Below are 9,630 nucleotides of genomic sequence, written 5' to 3'. Positions count from 1 at the left end.
GAGAAACGGGGGAAAAAAAAAAACCAATTACCAGGAGACTAAACAACACACTACTAAATATCCAATGGGTCAATGATGAAATCAAAGAGGAAATTAGAAAATACCTTGAGACAAATTACAATGAAAATGCAACCATACAAAATCTATGGGGTGCAGCAGAAGCAGTCGTAAGAGGAAGGTTCATAGCAATACAAGTCTTTCCCAAAAAAAACAAGAAAAATCTCAAACAACTTAACTTACCACCTACAAGAATTAGAAAAAGAAGTACAAACAAAACCTAAAGTCAGCAAAAGAAAGGAAATAATAAAGATCAGAGATGAAATAAATAAAATAGAGGTTAAAAAAACAACAAAAATCAATCAAACCAAGAGCTGGTTTTCTGAAAGGATGAACAAAATTGCCAGGCCTCTGGCCAGGCTCACCAAGAAGAAAAGAGACAGGACCCAAATAAACTAAATAAGAAATGAAAGAGGAGAAATAACAACTGATACAACAGAATTACCAACAAACCATAAGAGAATACTATGAACAATTATACGCCAACAAATTGGACAAACTAGAAAAAATGAGCAAGTTTCTAGAAACATACAGCCCACCAAAACTGAATCAAGAAAAAATAATTTGAACAAAATGATCACTAGAAGTGAAACAGAATCTATAATGATAATTAAAAACAAACAAAAACAAAACCAAATAAAACCCCAAAACGCTCTGCAAACCAAAGTCCAGGACCAGATGGCGTCACTGGGGAATTCTACCAAATAGAGAAGAACTTACACCTATCCTTCTCAAACTCTTCCAAAAGACCAAACAGGAGGGAACACTCCCAAAGTCATTCTATGAAGCTGTGATCATGCTGGTACCAAAATCAGATAAAGATAACACAAAAAAAGAGAATCACAGGCAAATGTCACTGATGAATATAGATGCAAAAATCTTCAAGAAAATATTAGCAAACCGTATCCAACAACACATAATAAAGATTATACACCATGACCAAGCTGAATTAATCCCAGTGTGAAAAGGACGGTTCAACATAGGCAAATCAATCAAAGTGATACCCCACATTGACAAAAGAAAAGACAAAAACCACATGACCATTGCAACAGGCGTGGGAAAAGCATTTGATAAAATTCAAAAACCATTCATGATAAAAACTCTCACTCAAGTGGGTATAGAGGGAATATATCACAACATGGTAAAAGCCATTTATGCCAAACCCACAGCCAACACAATCCTCAACAGTAAATACTAAAAGTCTTCCTGCTAAATTTAAGAACAAGACAAGGATAACCACTCCACCACTTCTATTCAACACAGTATTGGAAGTCCTAGTACTCAGAGAAGAAAAAGAAATAAAAGGTAACCAAACGGGAAGGCAAGAGGTAGAACTGTAATTATATGCAGATGACATGATACTCTATATAGAAAACCCTAAACACACAAAAACTATTAGAACTAATAAATTCAACAAGGTAGCAGGATACAAGATTAACATACAGGAATCTGTTGCATTTCTTCACACTAACAATGAAATATCACAGAGTAAAAAACAATCCCCTTTAAAACTGTTACAAGGACAAGATATCAGAGTAGAAGAACCTTGAGCTCACTTCCTCTCATGAGCACACCAAAATCAAAACTAACTGAACAACCATCGATAAAAAAGACTGGGACCTAACAAAAAAGATATTCTATATCCAAATACATAAAGAAGAAACCCAATGAGATGGTAAAAGGGGCACACCTGCAATATAATCAAATCCCATACCCCTGGGACAGGTGACCCACAAACTGGAGAACAATTACATCACAGAAGTTCTCTAATAGGAGAGTTCTAAGCCTCACGTCAGGCCCCCCGTATGGGGGTCTGAAATAGGGAGGAGCCTCCAGAGCATTTGGCTTTGAAGGCCAGCGGGGTTCAAGTGCAGGAACTCCACAGGAAGGGGGAAAAAAGAGACTCCACACTTGGAGGGCACACACACAAGGTCTTGTGCTCACTGGGATCCAGGGCAAAAATAGTGACTTCATAGGAGCCTGGGCCAGACCTACCTGCCAGTCTTGCAAGGTCTCCAGGGGAGGCAGGGACAGCTGGGGCTCACTGTGGGGACAAGGACACTGGTGGTGGAAGTACTGGGGAATATTCATCAGCGTGAGCTCTTCTGGAGGTCGCCATTTGGCACCAAGACCTGGCCCCACCCAACAGCCTGTAGGATCCTGGAAGGCCTCAGGCCGAACAACCAACAGGGCAGGAACACAGTCCCACCCATCAGCACAAGCTGCCTAAAGACTTCCAGAGCCCACAGCCACCTCTAAACATGCCCCTTGACATGGCCATACCAACCAGAGGGCCAAGATCCAGCTCCACCCACCAGTGGGCAGATACCAGAAACAAGAAAACTACTATCCAGCAACCTGTGGAACCGAGTCTGCAAAAGCAGTTCAGAACCTACCCTGGGAACAGCTGGTCTCTGGCCCTTGGGTGGGAGGGCCAGAGAAGGGGGTGTACTACTGGGATGCATAGGATATCCCCTACAGAGGACCACCTCTCCAAGGTCAAGAAACATAAATAACCTTTCATATACATAAAAATACAAACAGAAATTTAAACAATGAGACAGCAGAGGAATATGTTCCAGAAGAAGGAACAAGATAAAACCCCAGAAGAACAACTAAGTGACGTGGAGATAGGCAACCTTCCCAAGAAAGAGTTCAGAGTAATGATTGTAAAGACGATCCAGGAACTCAGGAAAAGAATGACTATCCAGAGCAAGAAGTTACAGGAAGTTTTCAACAAAGAGAAAATATAAAGGACAGCCAAACAGAGTTCAAGAACACAATAAGTTAAATGAAAAACACACCAGAAAGACTCAATAGCAGAATAAGGCAGAATAATGGATAAGTGATCTGGAAGACAGAGTGGTGGAAATCATTGCCATAGAACAGAATAAAGTAAAAAAAGAATGAAAAGAAATCAGGCAAGTTTGAGACCTCTGAGACAAGGTCAAACACACCAACATTTGCATTATAGGGGTCCCAGAAGGAGAAGAGAGAGAGAAAGGGCCTGAGAAGATATTTGAAGAGATAATAGGTGAAAACGTCTCTAACATGGGAAACGGAACAGCCACCCAAGTCCAGGAAGCAGAGAGTCCCACACAGGATTAACCCAAGGAGGAACAAGCTGAGACACATAATAATCATTGACAAAAATGAAGGATAAAGAAAAAATACTAAAAGCAACAAGGGAAAACCAACAAATAACATACATGGGAATTCCCATAAGATTATTAGCTGATGTTTCATAAGAAACTCTGCGGGCCAGAAGGGAGTGACACAATATATTTAAAGTAATGAAAGGGAAAAACCTACAACCAAGAATACTCTACCCAGCAAGGCTCTCATTCAGGTTTGATGGAGAAATTAAAAGCTTTACAGACAAGCAAAAGCTAAGAGAATTCAGCACCACAAAACCAGCTTCATAACAAATGCTCAAGGAGAGACTTCCATACAATATGGCAGAGTAGAAGGATGTGCTATCACTCCCTCTTGAGAGAACACCAGAATCACAACTAGCTGCTGGACAATCATTGACAGGAGGACACTGGAACTCACCAAAAAAGATACCACACATCCAAAGACAAAGGAGAAGCCACAATCAGACAGTAGGAGGGGTGCAATCACAGTAAAATCAAATCCCATAACTGCTGGGTGGGTGACTCACAGACTGGAGAACACTTATACCACAGAAGTCCACCCACTGGAGTGAAGGTTCTGAGCCTCACGTCAGGCTTCCCAACCACGTGGTCTCGGCAAGGGGAGGAGGAATTCCTAGAGAATCAGACTTTGAAGGTTAGTGGGATTTGATTGCAGGACTTTGACAGGACTGGGAGAAACAGAGACTCCACTCATGGAGGGCACACACAAAGTAGTGTGTGCATTGGGACCCAGGGGAAGGAGCAGTGACCCCATAGGAGACTGAACCAAACCTACCTGCTAGTGTTGGAGGGTCTCCTGCAGAGGCGGGGGGTGGCTGTGGCTCACTGTGGGGACAAGGACACCAGCAGCAGAAGTTCCGGGAAGTACTCCTTGGCATGAGCCCTCCCAGAGTCCACCATTAGTCCCACCGAAGAGCCCAGGTAGGCTCCAGTGTTGGGTTGCATCAGGCCAAACCACCAACACGGAGGGAACCCAGCCCCACCCATCAGCAGTCAAGCAGATTAAAGTTTTACTGAGCTCTGCGCACCAGAGCAACAGTCAGCTCTACCCACCACCAGTCCCTCCCATCAGGAAACTTGCACAGGCCTCTTGGATAGCCACATCCATCAGAGGGCAGACAGCAGAAGCAAGAAGAACTACAATACTGCAGCCTGTGTAAAAAAACCACATTCACAGAAAGATAGACAAGATGAAAAGGCAGAGGGCTATGTACCAGATGAAGGAACAAGATAAAACCCCAGAAAAGCAACTAAATGAAGTGGAGATAGGCAACCTTCCAGAAAAAGAATTCAGAATAATGATAGTGAAGATGATCCAGGACCTGGGAAAAAGAATGGAGGCAAAGATCGAGAAGATGCAAGAAATGTTTAACAAACACCTAGAAGAATTAAAGAACAAACAAACAGAGATGAACAATACAATAACTGAAATAAAAATTAAACTACAAGGAATCAATAGCAGAATAACTGAGGCACAAGGACGGATAAGTGACCTGGAAGACAGAATGGTGGAATTCACTGCTGCGGAACAGAATAAAGAAAAAAGAATGAAAAGAAATGAAGACAGCCTAAGAGACCTCTGGGACGACATTAAACACAACATCATTCGCTTTATAAGGGTCCCAGAATGACAAGAGAGAGAGAAAGGACCAGAGAAAATACTGGAAGAGATTAGAGTCGAAAACTTCCCTAACATGGGAAAGGATATAGACACCCAAGTCCAGGAAGCACAGAGAGTCCCATACAGGATAAACCCAAGGAGAAACATGCCAAGACATATAATAATCAACTTGGCAAAAATTAAAAACAAAGTAAATTACTGAAAGCAGCAAGGGAAAAACGACAAAAATACAAGGGAACTCCCATAAGGTTAACAGCTGATTTCTCAGCAGAAACTCTACAAGCCAGAAGGGAGTGGCATGATATACTTAAAGTGATGAAAGGGAAGAACCTACAACCAAGATTACTCTACCCCGCAAAGATCTCATTCAGATTCGATGGAGAAATCAAAAGCTTTACAGACAAGCAAAAGCTAAGAGAATCCAGCACTACCAAACCAGCTCTACAACAAATGCTAAAGGAACTTCTCTAAGTGGGAAACAAAAGAAAAGGACCTACAAAAACAAACCCAAAACAATTAAGAAAATGGTCATAGGAACATACATATCGATAATTACCTTAAACGTGAATGGATTAAATGCTCCAACAACAAGACACACACAGGCTTGCTGAATGGATACAAAAACAAGACCCATATATATGCTGTCTACAAGAGACCCATTTCAGACCTAGGAACACATACAGACTGAAAGTGAGGGGATGGAAAAAGATATTCCATGCAAATGGAAATCAAAAGAAAGCTGGAGTAGCAATACTCATAAGATAAAATAGACTTTAAAATAAAGAATGTTACAAGAGACAAGGAAGGACACTACATAATGATCAAAGGATCAATCCAAGAAAAAGATGTAACAATTATAAATATATATGCATCCAACATAGGAGCACCTCAATACATAAGGCAACTGCTAACAGCTATAAAAGAGGAAATCAACACAATAATAGTGGGGGACTTTAACACCTCACTTACACCAATGGACAGATCATCCAAAATGACACAATAGACCAGATAGATTTAACTGATATTTATAGGACATTCCATCCAAAAACAGCAGATTACACTTTCTTCTCAAGTGCGCACAGAACATTCTCCAGGATAGATCACATCTTGGGTCACAAATCAAGCCTCAATAAATTTAAGAAAATTGAAATTATATCAAGCATTTTTTCTGACGACAACGCTATGAGATTAGAAGTGAATTACAGGGAAAAAAATGTAAAAAACACAAACACATGGAGGCTAAACAATACGTTACTAAATAACCAAGAGATCACTGAAGAAATCAAAGAGGAAATAAAAAACTACCTAGAGGGCTTCCCTGGTGGCGCAGTGGTTGAGAGTCCACCTGCCAACGCAGGGGACAGAGGTTTGTGCCCCGGACTGGGAAGATCCCACATGCCGCGGAGCGGCTAGGCCCGTGAGCCATGGCCACTGAGCCTGTGTGTCCGGAGCCTGTGCTCCGCAACAGGAGAGACCACAGCAGTGAGAGGCCCACGTACCGCAAAAACAAAAAAAAACCCCCCAAACCCAAAAACTACCTAGAGACAAATAACAATGAAAACATGACGATCCAAAACCTATGGGATGCAGCAAAAGCAATTCTAAGAGGGAAGTTTATAGCTATACAAGCCTACCTCAAGAAACAAGAAAAATCTTAAATAAACAATCTAACCTTACACCTGAAGGAACTAGAGAAAGAACAAACAAAACACAACGTTAGTAGAAGGAAAGAAATCATAAAGATCAGAGCAGAAATAAATGAAATAGAAACAAAGAAAATAGCAAAGATCAATAAAACTAAAAGGAGGTTCTCTGAGAAGATAAGCAAAATTGATAAACCATTAGCCAGACTCATCAAGAAAAAGAGGGAGAGGACTCAAATCAATAACATTAGAAATGAAAAAGGAGAAGTTACAACAGACACCGCAGAAATACAAAGCATCCTAAGCGAGTACTACAAGCAACTCTATGCCAATAAAATGGACAACTTGGAAAAAATGGACAAATTCTTAGAAAGGTATAACCTTCCAAGACTGAACCAGGAAAAAACAGAAAATATGAACAGACCAATCACAAGTAATGAAATGGAAACTGTGATTAAAAATCTTCCAACAAACAAAAGTCCAGGACCAGATGGCTTCCCAGGTGAATTCTATCAAACATTTAGAGAAGAGCTAACACCCATCCTTCTCAAATTCTTCCAGAAAATTGCAGAGGAAGGAACACTCCCAAACTCATTCTATGAGGCCACCATCACCCTGATACCAAAACCAAAGATACTACAAAAAAAGAAAATTACAGACCAATATCCCTGAATATAGATGCAAACATCCTCCACAAAATACTAGCAAACAGTATCCAACAACACATTAAAAGGATCATAAACCATGATCAAGTGGGATTTATCCCATGGATGCAAGGATTTTTCAATATCTGCAAATCAATCAGTGTGATACACCATATTAACTCATTGAAGAATAAAAACCATATGATCATCTCAATAGATGCAGAAAAAACTTCTGACAAAATTCAACATCCATTTATGATAAAAACTCTCCAGAAAGTGGGCACAGAGGGAACCAACCTCAACATAATAAAGGCCATATATGACAAAACCACAGCTAATAATAGCATACTCAATGATGAAGAGCTGAAAGCATTTCCTCTAAGATCAGGAACAAGACAAGGATGTCCACTCTCACCACTGTTATTCAACATAGTTCTAGAATTCCTAGCCACGGCTATCAGAAGAAAAAGAAATAAATGGAATTCAGATTGGAATAGAAGAAGTAAAACTCTCACTATTTGCAGATGACATGACACCATAGACAGAAAATCCTAAAGATGCCACCAGGAAACTATTAGAGCTCATCAATGAAACTGGTAAAGTCACAGGATACAAAATTAATACACATCAATCTGTTGCATTTCTATCCACTAAAAATGAAACACCAAAAAGAGAAATTAAGGAAAGAATCCCATCACCGTCACATCAAAAAGAATAAAATACCTAGGAATAAACCTAAAAAGGAGGCAAAAAACCTGTACTCCAAAAACTTAAGACACTGATGAAAGAAACTGAGGATGACACAAGCAGATGGAAACACTGTGCCTTGGGTTGGAAGAATCAATATTGTCAAAATGACTATACTACCCAAGGCAATCTTCAGAGTCAATGCAATCCCTAACAAATTATAAACAGCATTCTTCACAGAACTAGACCAAAAAGTTTTTTAATTTGTATGGAAACAAAAAGGATCCTGAATAGACAAAACAATCTTGCGAATGAAGAACTGAGATGGAGGAATCAGGCTCCCTGGATTCAGACTATACTACAAAGCTACAGTCATCCAAACAGTATGGCACTGGCACAAAAACAGAAATACAGATCAATGGAACAGGATAGAAAGCCCAGAAATAAACCCACACACCTATGGTCAATTAATCTATGACAAAGGAGGCAAGAATACACAATGGAAAAACGACAGTCTCTTCAATATGTGGTGCTGTGAAAACCGGACTACATGTAAAAGAATGAAATTAGGACATTCTCTAACACCACACACAAAAATAAACTCAAAATGGACTAAAGACCTAAATGTAAGACTGGATACTATAAAACTTCTAGAGGAAAACACAGGAAGAACACTTGGACATAAATCGCAGCAGTATCTTTTTGTATCTCTCTGCTACAGTAATAGAAATAAAAACAAAAATAAATAAATGGGACCTAATTAAACTTAAAATCCTTTGCATGGCAAAGGAAACCATAAACAAACGAAAAGACAACCTATAGAATGGGAGAAAATATTTCCAAATGATGCCACTGACAAGGGTTTAACCTCCAAAATATACAAACAGCTCACACAACTCAATAGTAAAATAACAAACAACCCAATCAAAAATGGGCAGAAGATCTAGACATTTCTCTAAAGAAGACATACAGATGGCCACAAGGCACATGAAAAGATGCTCAACATTGCTAATTATAGAGAAATGGAAATCAAAACTACCATGAGGTATCACCTCACACCAGTCAGAATGTCCATCATCAGAAAGTCTACAAATAGTAAGTGCTAGAGAGGGTGTGGAGAAAAAGGAACCCTCTCACACTGTTGGTGGCAAAGTAAACTGGTACAGCCACTATGGAGAACAGTATGGAATTTCCTTAAAAACTAAAAATAGTGTTACCATATGATCCTGCAAGCCCACTCCTGGGAATATATCCAGAGAAAACCATAATTCAAAAAGATACATGCACCCCTATGTTTACAGCAGCACTGCTTACAATAGCCAAGACATGGAAGCAACCTAAATGTTCACCAAGAGATGAATGGATAAAGAAGATGTGATACACACACACACACACACACACACACACACACAATGGAATACTACTCAGCCATAAAAAATGAATAATACCATTTGCAGCAACACGGATGGACCTACGCTTTATCATACTAAGTGAAGTCAGACAGAGAAAGACAAATATCATATGATATCATTTATATGTGGAATCTCAAAAAAAATGATACAAATGAAATTACATACAAAACAGAAATAGACCCACAGACGTAGAAAACCACTTACAGTTACCAAAGGGGAAAGCGGGGGAGGGAGGGATAAGTTAGGAGTTTGGAATTAACATACACACACTACTATATATAAAAGAGATAACCAAAAAGGATTTACTGTATAGCACAGGGAATTATACTCACTTTATAATAACTTATAAGGGGGCTTCCCTGGTGGCGCAGTGGTTGAGAGTCCGCCTGCCGATGCAGCGGACATGGG

Source organism: Lipotes vexillifer, unplaced genomic scaffold (assembly GCF_000442215.2).
Source record: "Lipotes vexillifer unplaced genomic scaffold, Lipotes_vexillifer_v1.1 scaffold1113, whole genome shotgun sequence".
NCBI classification, from domain to species: domain Eukaryota; kingdom Metazoa; phylum Chordata; class Mammalia; order Artiodactyla; family Lipotidae; genus Lipotes; species Lipotes vexillifer.
This window is presented reverse-complemented; position numbering follows the sequence as displayed.